At 40.1% G+C, this 15,015-nt stretch overlaps 1 pseudogene; it reads left to right on the top strand.

The window, feature by feature from the left end:
* The first annotated feature begins 3,195 nt into the window (after positions 1–3,195).
* On the top strand, positions 3,196–14,777 carry LOC100140173 (ralBP1-associated Eps domain-containing protein 1-like; annotated as a pseudogene).
* The last annotated feature ends 238 nt before the right edge of the window (positions 14,778–15,015 follow it).

Here is a 15,015-nt window from a genome sequence, read left to right on the forward strand (position 1 = left end):
GATCTTGAAATCAAGATCGTCAGGATTCTTAGAGATGCCCCACTCTCAGTTGACCATTTTTATTTCCTTCTTGTCTCCAGGGCTTGGCACCTGCTGTTCTTTCTTCAAAGAAAGACTCACCTTATAGCATCCTTTACTTCCCTATCATAGCAATAATCACACTTGGTAATTATTTCATAAATGCTTGTCTTAACACAAACTTTGGGACCCCAGGAGAATAAAGTCATGCTGGGTTTGTTCTTGTCTTCTCTTTCTAAGTGCCTCTCAGTAAATATATGTTGAAAGGATAAATGTTTCTTTTTGTGACTCAATTCTCCATCCCCATGTGGACCAGTGGAAGTGGAGGGGAGTGAGGTTGATGATTCTGGGCAGGCTTTCTGTCATGTCTTGGATTCACACTCCAGAAAGACAGCCTAAGAGCCAATTAGCCATGCCATCTCTGCATATGGCTGTCACCATATGCCTCAGCAGAAAGTCAGCAGACACAAATACACCATCATTTCTTCCCGGAATGTTAACAGTGTGCATACATCTGTTATTGCTCATGGATTTTATTATTGTTTATTGCTGTTTTGTAGAGTGCCCTGATTTTCTCTAGGAGAAAATCTTCATATGTGTGTCTTGGAAATGCTGCCTACTCTTTTTTATTTATCTACTCTTCCAATATCCTCTTTGATCTGTCAACTTCTCAATGACATTTTTGACTCTTCCTCCCCTCCTTAGACACTCTTTCTCTTCACCCATCTTCTTGGAGTATATTTCTTCCTTCTGGTTTAAGAATTTTTGGTCTTCTTTAATAAATCAGAGGATAGGGATTTTTTTTTAAATTTTATTTTACATGTGTTCCCCATCCTGAACCCTCCTCCCTCCTCCCTCCCCACACCATCCCTCTGGGTCGTCCCAGTGCACCAGCCCCAAGCATCCAGCATCGTGCATTGAACCTGGACTGGCATCTCGTTTCATACATGACGTTTCACATGTTTCAATGCCATTCTCCCAAATCTTCCCACCCTCTCCCTCTCCCACAGAGTCCATAAGACTGTTCCATACATCAGTGTCTCTTTTGAAAGACACATTTTGGATGTTCTTCTGGGCATGCTTTCCTGACCCCTGCCTGTGACACCAATGTTGGGTTTATCGTATCTTCTTTTACTGATGTATTAATATGTCTCTCTCCCTCATGGGACTGTGTGTCTTAAGAGCAGCAACATTATCTTGTTCATCTTAGATTCCACTGCCTGCTCATAGCAGATGATCAGTTAATATTACATGAATAAATGGGTGGATGGATGAGTATGCGAAGGATGGATGCTCTTTTGCTGTCTCGTATACAGGGTTATCGTTACCATCTTTCTAAATTCCATATATATGCGTTAGTATACTGTATTGGTGTTTTTCCTTCTGGCTTACTTCACTCTGTATAATAGGCTCCAGTTTCATCCACCTCATTAGAACTGATTCAAATGTATTCTTTTTAATGGCTGAGTAATACTCCATTGTGTATATGTACCACAGCTTGCTTATCCATTCATCTGCTGATGGACATCTAGGTCGCTTCCATGTCCTGGCCATTATAAACAGTGCTGCGATGAACATTGGGGTACACGTGTCTCTTTCCCTTCTGGTTTCCTCAGTGTGTATGCCCAGCAGTGGGATTGCTGGGTCATAAGGCAGTTCTATTTCCCGTTTTTTAAGGAATCTCCACACTGTTCTCCATAGTGGCTGTACTAGTTTGCATTCCCACCAACAGTGTAAGAGGGTTCCCTTTTCTCCACACCCTCTCCAGCATTTATTATTTGTAGACTTTTGGATCGCAGCCATTCTGACTGGTGTGAAATGGTACCTCATAGTGGTTTTGATTTGCATTTCTCTGATAATGAGTGATGTTGAGCATCTTTTCATGTGTTTGTTAGCCATCTGTATGTCTTCTTTGGAGAAATGTCTATTTAGTTCTTTGGCCCATTTTTTGATTGGGTCATTTATTTTTCTGGAGTTGAGCTGTAGGAGTTGCTTGTATATTTTTGAGATTAGTTGTTTGTCGGTTGCTTCATTTGCTATTATTTTCTCCCATTCTGAAGGCTGTCTTTTCACCTTGCTAATAGTTTCCTTTGATGTGCAGAAGCTTTTAAGTTTAATTAGGTCCCATTTGTTTATTTTTACTTTTATTTCCAATATTCTGGGAGGTGGATCATAGAGGATCCTGCTGTGATGTATGTCAGAGAGTGTTTTGCCTATGTTCTCCTCTAGGAGTTTTATAGTTTCTGGTCTTACGTTGAGATCTTTAATCCATTTTGAGTTTATTTTTGTATATGGTGTTAGAAAGTGGTCTCGTTTCATTCTTTTACAAGTGGTTGACCAGATTTCCCAGCACCACTTGTTAAAGAGATTGTCTTTAATCCATTGTATATTCTTGCCTCCTTTGTCAAAGATAAGGTGTCCATATGTGCGTGGATTTATCTCTGGGCTTTCTATTTTGTTCCATTGATCTATATTTCTGTCTTTGTGCCAGTACCATACTGTCTTGATAACTGTGGCTTTGTAGTAGAGCCTGAAGTCAGGTAGGTTGATTCCTCCAGTCGGATAGGGATGTTTTATAAATGCTTTCCCTTTTTTGCCTAGTCAAGAGATCAGCCTCCATCTATAATATTTGGAATAGGAAATAGCCTTAAACAGGAGGAGGTTTGATTAAATACAGTACATCCTACAGTTTTCAGAAACAGTTCCACCTGTGCCCATGTGGGTCTTGCTAGTCCTGGGGCCATGTGACAGCTATCAAGAAAGATGTTTTTAAGCCTTCCAGTCATTAATTCCCTATCTCCTTAATGTATTTATGGATGGATGCCTATGTACCAAGCCTTGCTTTCTTTCAAATATACAGTAGCATATATAACCTTGTAGATCTATACCAGAAAATTTGAAAAATTCTTCCCTTCACCTCTAACAGTCATATTTGCTTGTGCCGACTCACCAGAGGATTCTTGCAAGTCACCTTTTCTTTCATAAGAGAAGGCTCTAAGAATCGTAAAAGCACTCATCTTGCCATTTCTCTCATTTGAACTCAAAGAGCTTTAAATTATCTAATAATTTTCACCCTTTGAAAGCTGACTCTGAAAAATAGAAGGATTTACAATGACCGTCTGTTGCTATTTCTTTGTCCTGTACCATTAAAAATGAGGCTGTAACTCACAGGGACGCATGGATGTCCCATTTGGCACATTCATCCCCTGCAAGTCATCACTGAAGGTAGGACAGGTGCTTTCCTCAACAATTTTCAACCTGCTGTTAGTGGGCTCACAAGTTGACTTCCAAATACACCCAGAGATGAATAAAGATTTACCCTTGGTAGCATTTTCCTCATTTCTCTCAACTGAACTTAGAGATTAGTCCACAGAAAGAGAAACCTGGGTTAGTAAAATATTATGTTGTGTGCACATATCATTCTTTGCCCCCAGTGGCAATCCATTTATTTTTTAGAAAATGCAGAAAATGTATTTATCTATTCTCACATATTCCATAAAAGAGAGCCCCAGCCAGCAAGAAGAATAAAGTCTTTGTGTTTTGCATGGTACCTTCAGATTAAGGAAGCTGGCATTTGTCCTTCCCCTTTGGGCCCTCTCCTTTCAAGGCCCTTAGCCAAACTGATGCTGATGTATTGAAATAAAGCAAAGATGCTCCAATTGCTGTTGCCTTTGCTCTGAGCCAGTTTGTCAAACACTATAGGGCTGTGAAGGGAATATATATCTTCCTGATCCTTACAGTGTTGAGCTTATTTTCTGAAGCGTGAGATTTGATTACTCATTTCTCCAAGTAGAATCACTGATACCATTTGTCAGAAAAGGAGTTGAGCTCTTTTCTGTTTAAAGAGCCAGGCAAGATTTTTTAAAACTATGAATTCTGCAAGGTAATAATTTTCTGGGTGGCATAGAATTTTTTTTGCTTGCTGTTGCATATATGTGGCAATCTACACTACTGGTCCATATAATCTTGCTTTTCTCAGCACTGTCTTGGGGGCTAGATTATAAAGTGTTGGCACAAGAAAGGAGAAGCAGTATTTTGGACAACACTTTTTCTACTTCTTGTCCTATTAACAGCTATATTTTATTGGGGGTAGAGGAGACAGGTCTTAAGGTGGAATTGTTCCTTCCTTTGCAATGCATGGTTTAACATGAGAGGTATGTATATAAATGTTCTAGGCTCACTGGAATATGGTTGGTGCTTAGTGTGTGCTAGGGCCTCCAACTGACATTGTAATTATTGTCAAATAACTGTCCTTAACTGAGTGATCTGGAAATGCATGTTGGGGTTGTAGCAAAACCTCAACAGATTGGTAAACTCGTTCACCAAGAAAAGTTTTTATAAACCTTTCAGTAAATTATCTCACAACCTCGCCATCCAGGTTTCATCTAGTTTCTCCCTGAATTCCTCCTAAGAGAGGAAGCTTACTACTTTCTTGAGGCAACCAATGATGCTGTTGACACATTATCAATTATTATTAGCTTCTTTCATCCATTAAGCCAAATCTGCTTCATTTTCACTTCTACTCCTGCCTCTAACCCTATGAAAATCATAAACAATGAGCTTCTCCCTCTTGCACAGTATGTTGTTTTGTGTTCAGAACAGGATTAATTATTTCTCATGTATTTGCATAGCATGTACAACCTAGATAATGCATTAGCTTAAATGATCTCATTTGACCTGCACAATGACTTTATAAAGAAGATGATATCATTATGCCAGTTTTATAGCTGAGGAAACTGAGCATTAAAGCGGTAAAATTACTTGCCCCAAACTACTCAACTCTCACATAAAACAATAGGAGTTCAAACCTCATCTTTCTGACCACTCTTTCAGCTCTATTCTCTTCATAACAATGAAGAGTTTCTGGAACCTTCATTCATGATGACAAATGGTGACAAACTATCCCCGTTTCCTAGGTGATATCCACCATGCTTATTTCCTAATGGCAAGGCTTACAAGATCAAACACTGAGGCACAGCCTGTCCAGTGCAGGATTTAGTGGGGTGATCCTCTACCCTGCCCAAACTGAGAGTGACATCATTTAGTCACTTCAAGGCCACAGTCCCTTCCTGAGCCTCCCTTCACACTGTTGACCCATGCTGAACTTATAATTAACTTAGAGTTTGCTCTCCTGAGATTACAAACAATTCATGACTTCTTTTTGCTATTGTACAATTAATTTTGAAATATTAATTTCCACCAAATACTTCATTAATTCTACCAATATGTGCAGATTTTTTAAAATTTGGTTCCATGTCCTAAGTTTATGGCACCACTGAAATGACAGACTTTTTATCTGACATCTAACAGAGCATTTTCCAGTGGATTGCAGTTGTCGCTCATATTTATTATATATTCTCAGGAAGGGCTCAGTGAACAAGAACAAATGATGTATTTTATTTATCAAGAACTTTCAGTACCTTATGCTGAATAGAAACTTGGGAAATTTAAGGCAATATAAGTAGCCAGTGACAGAGATGGATTTTGTTCAGATCAGTCACTCAGTCGTGTCTAACTCTTTGCAACCCCATGGACTGCAGCATGCCAGGCTTCCCTGTCCATCACCAACTCCTGGAGCTTGCCCAAATTCATGCCCATCCAGTAGGTTATGCCATTCACCATCTCATCCTCTGTTGTCCCCTTCTCCTCCTGCCTTTGGTCTTGCCCAGCATCAGGGTCTTTTCAAATGAGTTAGCTCTTTGCATCAGGTGGCCAAAGTATTGGAGCTTCAGCTTCAGCATCAGTCCTTCCAATGAATATTCAGGACTGATTTCCTTTAACATGGACCAGTTGGATCTCCTTGCTGTCCAAGGGACTCTCAGAGTCTTCTCCAACACCACAGTTCAAAAGCATTAATTCTTCGGCACTCAGCTTTCTTTATGGTCTAACTCTCACATCCATACATGACTACTGGAAAAACAATACATTTGACTAGACAGACCTTTGTTGGCAAAGTAATGTCCTGCTTTTTAATATGCTGTTTAGGTTGGTCATAGCTTTTCTTCCAAGAAGAAAGAGTCTTCTAATTTCAGGGCTGCAGTCACCATCTACAGTGATTTTGGAGCCCCCCAAAATAAAATCTCTCACTGTTTCCATTGTTTCCCCATTTATTTGCCAAGAAGTAATGGAACTAGACACCAAGATCTTAGTTTTCTGAAGGTTGAATTTAAGCCAATTTTTTACTCTCCTCTTTCACTTTCATCAAAAGCCTTCTCAGTTTCTCTCTGCTTTCTGCCATAAGGGTAGAGTCATCTGCGTATCTGAGGTTATTGATATTTCTCCCGGCAGTCTTGATTCTAGCTTGTGCTTCATCCAGTCCAGCGTTTTGCATGATGTACTCTGCATATAAGTTAAATAAGCAGAGTGACAATATAGAGCCTTGACATACTCCTTTCCCAATTCAGAACCAATCTGTTGTTCCATGTCTGGTTTTAACTGTTGCTTCTTGACCTGCATACAGATTTCTCAGGAGTCAGGTAAGGTGGTCTGGTATTCCCATCCATTTAAGAATTTTCCACAGTTTGCTGTGATCCACACAGTAAAAGGCTTTAGCATAGTCAATAAAGCAGAAGTAGATGTTTTTCTGGAACTCTCTTGCCTTTTTGGTGATCCAAAGGATGTTGGCAATTTGATTTCTGGTTCCTCTGCCTTTTCTAAGTCCAGCTTGAAGTTCTCAGTTCACTTTGAAGCCTTTGTTCACTTTGAAGCTACTGTTGAAGCCTTGCTTGGAGGATTTTCAGCATTACTTTTCTAGTTTGTGAGATGAGTGCAGTTGTGGTTTGAACATTCCTTGGCATTGCCTTTCTGTGGGATTGGAATGATATGCAGCACTCTTTAACCATATTTCTCAGGTATAGTTATTCTGCCTATCATTAGAATCACTCTTTAGATGAAAATATATAACGTTTTCAATAAAAAATTATAAATTATAACCAAGGCTGGGATAAGTAATAGTATATAAAAATAAATACCTTTTACTCAAAAGAACTCATTATTGGGTTCACATTGGAGTGTCAATTTGAATTGTGGGAGGGAACTCTGTACCTGATTTCAAAGCTAGTAAATGGTACGAAATAACTATACTATAAAGAGCAACATGTTTTAGCTGGGATGCTTTTATTACCTTTATTTCATAAATTTTGTTTTCTCTGCTTTCTTATTGAAGTCATTTTAGAAAAATGCTGCCTATTTCATCATTGAGAAGAGAAATTGGGCCTGGGGGATGAGTACCCATCTAGCATCTGGCTTACAACAGGCTCTGGGAAAGGGAGTGAGAAGGTCAGAAGGGAACTAAAGGTCATGGGAACGCCAAGACCATTTAAATAATAGCCTATCTCCTCCTGGATGATTTCTTCTTGAAAGATTTCTCTGAAACCCAGGAAGCCACAGGTTCAGCTTTGCAAAGGGAGGATGTTTTCCATGTGAAATTAAATCACAGAGATAATCTTTTCAGAAATTAGCATCACTCACGAATCATAGCCAGAATTTAGAATCGAGTCTGTGCTCATTTTTGACCCTTTTATAGTTCCTTGATTTAACTGTTTAAGGTTGGCTGTGGTGAGCACCTAACAATAATGGATACAAACCCGATATTTCCCCCCAGCAGTGACCACCACCCGTTACCTTGGTGCAATGCCAGGGGTCTCCTGTGTGGGTGAGTCTTCTCCAATTAGATGGGTAAAGTCTACAGAGTCTTCTCTTTTTAACCTCTTTTAAAGAGCTAAATAGATGGGAAGCCTACAAGAAAAGCAAAGTATCTTGTGTAGGCTGTGAATACTAAATAGTAGGGATTTAACCTTGACAAATGTTGATGGGATTGAGCACAAATTCTGGAAACACCCAAGGGTTTGTTCAGACAGGACTGAGCGACTTCCCTTTCACTTTTCACTTTCATGCATTGGAGAAGGAAATGGCAACCCACTCCACTGTTCTTGCCTGGAGAGTCCCAGGGACGGGGGAGCCTGGTGGGCTGCCATCTCTGGGGTCACACAGAGTCAGACACAACTGAAGTGACTTAACAGTAGCAAGGGTTTGTTGGTCAATAAAACTCTTTAATGGTTTCACTGATTTTCAGGACATAAGGCTTTCCAGAACAGCAGGGGAGTACTAACTGCATGTGGAGTACAAGAGGGTGTTTCAAATCAGCAGTTGCCTAAAATTCGGAAGACTTTGCCCAATAGATGGTTTGGACACATGCCAATCCTTTCACATAGCCACACCAGAGTAGCCAGCAGACTCTAGCCCACCTCCAGATGTACCAGTGATGGCTCCATTACATTTCTTGCAGCAACTAACATCTCACAGGAAAACTTGACATGTTAACCATGAGATGAATCATCCTAAACCTGAAATGTCATATCTCTCCAGAAAAGCTAAATACCATGTAATTCTCTACTGGATCATTCATCAATTCTTGGCCACTGTCATTGACAAATTAGATTCAAAGAACAGAAGATGTGATACCATTTTAAAACATAAAGTAACTTCTGTATCAGGAAAACTATTGCTATAGATGAGGTCATTCAGCTAGAACATTTAGGGTTTTTTTCAAAGTTTTAGCATAAATCTCATGAAAATGTGTCATACTTAGGTGGACTGTAGTAACTTTCTCTACAACTCAGCATCTCTTTCATTTAATGATATATTTTGTCAAATTTTCAGTGTCAACAATAGCTATTGTTTGCATCCAGTTAGTATATACACATTTTTAAACTGAAGATATCACGGTTGGAATAAATTATGATTGCAAAAATGAGCTGGTAAATTTCAGACTAATGAACCATTAGATCAAGCATAGATTTTAAATAGCATTACCTCTAGCACTGTCATTTTCTCAGTAAGTAATTCGCCACAAACTGGAAATGATTATTTAGAATTATAGCATTCATTAATAGCAAAACGAGAACTTAACCAAAGTTCTCTTAATTACACATGTATAGACTTAAAACCCCAAGAGGATATGTCAGATCCCCTGGTGACATTTATATGGTAAATTAGTTTAAGATCATGAGCTTTGGAACCAGGCAATCTAGCTTTTAAACACTGATTGTGCTGATTTCTAGGGCCTTCATATGGTAAATTACTTAAATTCTCAGAGGCCTAGTTTCCTCACATCTATATATTCTATAGACACAGAAATAATAGTATCACCCCTATAATGATGTTTCCTGAAGTATAGGAGAATGATTCAATAACCTAGTTTTAGATTTCTCCTTTCTCCTTACTTTTCTTTTCCTGATTTAATGAACAAACACCATTCACATTTCAAGTTAACAATCTTTCTCAGAGATAAGTTTAATATGTATTTACTCATTCATTCAACAATTATTTAATGTTCATAAAGATTATAATATGAGATGGGAAAAACGGCTTCTACAAAGATAACCAGCTCTTGAATAAAGAAAGGTCCAAATGGGGTCCAAATTTCCGCCCTGTCAACAGGCAGTATGAGATCAAAGTTAAGAGTCTTAGTTTTTGGATCACACTGAGTGTGAAGCATGGTTTAGCCACTCACCATCTATAGTATCTTCAGTAATTACTCAGCTGCTCTGGATTTTAGATGTTTTGATTGCAGACTGTAAATAATGCCTACTTCATAAGGCTGTGGGAGCTTGATTATTATTACATGCAAGTCAATTGTAATAAGTGCATATTTATTCTACATTACAAGTAGAATTCAGTTCAGTCACTCAGTCGTGTCCAATGCTTGGCAACCCCATGGACTGCAGCATGCCAGGCCTCCCTGTCCATCACCAACTCCCAGAGCTTGCTCAGACTCATGTCCATTGAGTCAGTGATGCCATACAACCATCTCATCCTCTGTCGTCCCCTTTTCTTCCTGCCTTCAATTTTTCCCAGCATCAGGGTCTTTTCAAATGAGTCAGTTCTTTGTGTCAGGTGGCCAAAGTATTGGAGTTTCAGCCTCAGCATCAGTCCTTCCAATGAATATTCAGGACTGATGTCCTTTAGGATGGACTGGTTGGATTTCCTTGCAGTCGAAGGGACTCTCAAGGGTCTTCTCCAACACTACAGTTCAAAAGCATGAGTTCTTTGGCGCTCAGCTTTTTTACAGTCCAACTCTCACATCCATACATGACTACTGGAAAAACCATAGCTTTGACTAGATGGACCTTTGTCGGTAAAGTGATGTCTCTGCTTTTTAATATGCTGTCTAGGTTGGTCATAGGATGACTCAAGTGCATTAAATTTATTGTGCACATTAATGGCACTGCTGATCTGACAGGAGGTATCAGTCTGTGGCCTGGAGGTCGAGGACCCTTGCTTTATGGGATTATAATGGGACCATCTTGTGTGGACAATCACCTAGTTGCAGAGTACACTAGTCTCTATTACATGCCCTTTAAAGAATTCAGAGAGACAACATCTTTGTCTTCAAGGTGGGAGGCAGACTAGATGAATACACAGATTGCCCTATAAACCTGTCCCCCTCAAAAGTTCAAGATGTATTCATGGAATTAGGATTGAGCCTGTCACTATGAAGAAAAAGATTAAAACTCAAAGATCCTTGAAAGAGAACTTAAGAATCTTGTTAGGTAAAACTCCAAAAGCCTCTTTTAAAGCATTAAGCTGCAGAAGAGTATTCTGATAAGTGAGAAATTGGGACAACCAGAAGCACATAAGAGATTAAAATGCCAGTTACAGGAACAAATGACTTCAAAAAGGATTAAATTAAATATAAAAAGCAGAGGGATTTGTGCAGCTCAGATTGTGGGTGAAAGTTATGAAAGTTTTCTTCACCAATTTGTCAGCCTGAATGTCATTTAGACTGTTATGGTAAATTGGATACTAATAATCACTGTTTGAGCTTTTAGCTCAGATGTTCAGTTACTTCTGCATCAGTAAATACCAAGGAAGCTCTCACATTCCATTCCTTTGTTGGTCTGGAAAGAGGTTGGCAATGGGATAAACTTTCTTTAGTTGCTATTTTGTATGCTTAGTATTTACACAAAAATTGGTCAAAGATAGTACCACAAAAGCCCAAATCAAATTGAATTTTGGGAGCTACAGAGTAATAAAAAATAGTCACTCTTTTATGTAATTAATATTTATAGAGTACTTATTCTATGGTAATAGTAATTACTGGGTGACAATGGTCCATGCCTTCATTGATCTAACAGTCTAGTTTTATGGAAGCAACAACAAAGATAAATATCAGACTAAAACAATTGCAAGGACAATGATGATGAATTAAGCACATTTGAAATTGGCTTCCTCATGTGCTGAGAAGGCTTCCCTAGGGACACAATTTTCATTCTTGAATCTTCTGAAAGATGTTGTTGTTTAATCACTAAATTCTGTCTGACTCTGCGACCCCAAGGACTATAGTCTACCGGGCTCCTCTGTCCATGAGATTTCCCAGGCAAGGATACTGGAGTGGGTTGCCATTTCCTTTCCCAGGGATCGAAACTGCATCCCCTGCATTTCCTGCATTGGAAGGTGGATTCTTTACCATTGAGCCACCTGGGAAGTCCTCTGAAAGATGAGTAGGTTTTAACTAGGAAAAAAAAAAAAAAATGGGAAGAATTCCCCTAACAGAGGCATAATATTTGCAAAGTTTTCTTGAGTCAACTGGAAGCAAAATGAATGTGTGAAACTTAAAGGACTGAGTCAGAGAGACCAAGAGGTAGGGAGCTTGGTATAAGAAAAGGTTAGAGAATAGGTAGAGACTAGACAATGCAGGGGCCATCTTTTGAGCTCCACATGGATACTACTGGCTGATGTGGTTGTTTAAATTTGGATTTAAAGTAATTAAAACTAAGGAGAATTAAGATTTGCATTCCTCAGTTGAACTTGCTACATTTCAGGTGCTTAGTTGCCCGTTTGCAGATAGTAGACACCATATTGGAGAGTTCAGGGAACATTTCCATTATTGCAGAAAGTTCTACAGGATAGCACTGTGTTAGATTTAGCTTTACCTTAAGAGCAATGGGAAGTCACAGACAGATTTTCTTTAAAATTGAAGAGTGGAGTGATGTGACCAGAAGGCACATTTTGAAAAGAACTTGATAGCTATAGAATACAGGCAAGTTTGGCTGGGGAAAAGCAAATTGTATTTAAGTAGACAATTTAAAGGGCTTCCCTGGTGGCCCAGAGGTAAAGAATCCACCTGCAACGAAGGGGCTGCAGGAGATGCCGGTTTGATCCCTGGGTCAGGAAGATCCCCTGGAGAAGAAAGTATAAATACAGTAAAGGACCATCCTCTGCCAAGATTTGTTGCTTCAAAGAATGAAGAGGAATCTTGTCATGCAACCTCATATTCTTCAGATTCTGAAAATCAAGGGTCTTAGAGAGGATGAGATGGCTGGATGGCATCACCAACTCGATGGACATGAGTTTGAGTGAACTCCGGGAGTTTGTGATGGACAGGGAGGCCTGGTGTGCTGTGATTCATGGGGTTGCAAAGAATGGGACATGACTGAGCGACTGAACTGAACTGAACTGAACTATGGTGTAACCCACCCCCCCCCCACCACCTGGCAGGGGACAAGTGAAAAAGGGGTCCACAAGCCATGATACTGCCCAGCCTCACGCATCTATAGATCAGCAGGAACCTGCTTCCCAGTAGTCTCACCACAGCAGTCTCCACCAACTTCTCCACACACATGGAGGAATCAAAACCGTCATCCCAGTGGAGGAAAGAGTGAGAGGCCTCTTGCAGAGCCTGGGCCATTCTGGGCTCCCTTTGGTGAAGCACAATCAGGTTCTTCTGCTGGTGACACAGTGTAGGTAGGACATTCTCCACCTCCACCTCAAGAAAACTGGGTCAGTTTTGCAGATATTCCACTAACCAGTACTCTTTTAACCATGCATCCTGCTTCTGTCTAGGACCAGACAACAATACGAACTGTAGCCTCAGCTACAACTGCCAATGAAATTCGTAGGCAATCCAGTAGTTATGACGATCCTTGGGAAATAACAGATGAACAAAGACAGTCTATGTAAATCAATTTAAAACCGTTCAGCCTGATCTAAACAGATTGATTCCTGTTTAGCTCCAGGATCTACAGCTAAAGAGTTTTTTACAAAATTGAAATTTCCTATTCAACTTTCTCATATTTGGGAACTCTCAGATTTTGATAAAGATAGAGCCTTGACACTGGTTGAGTTTTGTGCTGCATTTCATCTGGTAGTTGCTAGGAACAATGGCTATGACTTACGAGAAAAACTCCCTGAAAGCTTAATGCCCAAACTGATTGGTTTGGAAGATTCAGCAGACGTTGGGGATCAGCCAGTTGAGGTAGGTTATTCAGGCTCTCCTGCAGAGGCTCCTCCAAGCAAATCTCTGTCAATGCTGTCCCTAAACCAGACTTGGTCCCAGCTGAATCAGAGCAGCGAGCAGTGGGAGACATTTAGTGAATGCTCTTCAAGCTCACAAACTCTGACCCAATTTGATTCTAACATTGCACCAGCTGATCCTGATACTGCTATTGTTCATCCAGTTCCCATTCGTATGCTTCTAAGTCGCTTCAGTCGTGTCTAACTCTGTGTGATCCCATAGACAGCAGCCCACCAGGCTTCGCTGTCCCTGGGATTCTCCAGGCAAGAATACTGGAGTGGGTTGCCATTTCCTCCTCCAATGCATGAAAGTGAAAAGTGAAAGTGAAGTCGCTCAGTCGTGTCCGACTCTTCGCAAACCCATGGACTGCAGCCTACCAGGCTCCTCCGTCCATGGGATTTTCCAGGCAAGAGTACTGGAATGGGGTGCCATTGTCTTCTCCATTCCATTCGTATGACTCCAAGCAAAATCCACATGCAGGAAATGGAACTTAGAAGAACTGGCAATGATCATACTAATCCCACTAAGCCCATTGCTTGTGAAAACACCTGACCTTTCAGAAGAAAATAAGATAAATTCATCAGTGAAATTTGCTTCTGGAAATACTGTAGCAGATGGTTACAGTACTTCAGACTCTCTTACTTCAGATCCAGAACAGATTGGAAACAATGTAACTCATCCAAGGTCTCATTCAGGAACCTCTCCTAAAAACACTGCACCACCACCTCCACCTCCAAGGCCTCAGCCCTCTCATTCTAGATCATCATCTTTAGGTATAAATCAGATCTTTTCCATCACAACAGAAAGCCACAGGCTGGAGCTGTTGCCCAATCTCTTGCAGTGCCTCCAAGACCACAGCCCTCACAGGCTCCTTGTCCTGTTGTGCATTGCCCAGTGGATGCCAATGGCCTAATAACTCACATTGCTACCTCACCTCAGCAGATACCAGAACAACCAAATTTTGCAGATTTCAGCCAATTGGAAGTGTTTGCTGCAAATGAAGAACAGATGATGAAGCCGAGAAACATCCAGAGGTCTTGCTGTTTGAAAAAGCTTCTGATCCCGCAAGTTCTCTTTGATTTGCCAAAACAGATAGTAAAATTGAAGAAAAGACAGCTGCTAGTGCTCCTGCCAATGTCAACAAAGGCACAGCACCTGTTGCTCCACCACCTAAACCTGTTTGAAGGAGATTAAAATCAGAAGATGAATTAAGGCCAGAAGTTGATGATCATGCACAGAAGACAGGTGTCCTAGCTGCTGTTCCTGCATCACAACCTTCTATTCCTTGGTCTGTTGGGAAAGATAAGAAAGCTATTCAGGTTTCATTTAAACGCAGTAAGGAAACCAACACAGTTTCGGCCAGACTGAACCATGAATTGCAGCAACAGTTAAAGGATGTTCTTGAGAAGAGAATTTCCCTGAAGTTCAACTGGAACAGCTTCGACCATTCTTTCACTTATAAGCCAGTTGCTGTTAACAGCAAGCATACCCATTTTTAAGTGGTTTTGGGTTCAAAGCCAATTTGGTGATCCAGACATTCAGATCACTGCTTAATTCAGCATTAAATTTTATGATTCTGTTTTGTCCTATATATTCACCATTGTATTTAAGTATCTTTTATTTTTTTTAATTTCAACAATAAAAGGGTCAGGATGGTATTCTTCACAGAGCTAGAACAAATAATTTCACAATTTGTATGG

Source organism: Bos taurus, chromosome 9 (genome assembly GCF_002263795.3).
Source record: "Bos taurus isolate L1 Dominette 01449 registration number 42190680 breed Hereford chromosome 9, ARS-UCD2.0, whole genome shotgun sequence".
NCBI lineage: Eukaryota > Metazoa > Chordata > Mammalia > Artiodactyla > Bovidae > Bos > Bos taurus.